Source organism: Equus caballus, chromosome 5, assembly GCF_041296265.1.
Source record: "Equus caballus isolate H_3958 breed thoroughbred chromosome 5, TB-T2T, whole genome shotgun sequence".
NCBI classification, from domain to species: domain Eukaryota; kingdom Metazoa; phylum Chordata; class Mammalia; order Perissodactyla; family Equidae; genus Equus; species Equus caballus.
In genome coordinates, this window is record NC_091688.1 from 80,765,745 (window position 1) to 80,766,158 (window position 414).

A 414-nucleotide genomic window follows, 5' to 3' on the forward strand; every position below is an offset into this window, starting at 1 on the left:
TAAAGTTTTTGTTAAGGTAAATTACATGTTATATGTAATTTATAATTTATAATATACAATTACAAATAATACATATTGCAGCTAATGAAGCTGATAGAGGTCCTTGTCTTCTGGGTTTTTTTCATATATATATTTAGTTTTTTTATGTTAATAAAATCATGGCAATAGAAAAGCTTTTGAGAACTACTCTTGATATCAAGAACATATTTAGTTTGCAGTTTGAAAGGGTGTCTGTGTGATTTATTTATATATATATATTAAAAAAGAAGTGATGAACTGGACCTTGAAAGGCACTGGCTTGAGAGAGAGAAAAATGTTAAGTATGTATGTGTTTTTCCTCAGTGAGCTTATTGAGCAGAGATGATGATGCTGGCAAATAATTAGCAGTAGGTCAACAGATTTCAATTTTTGGAT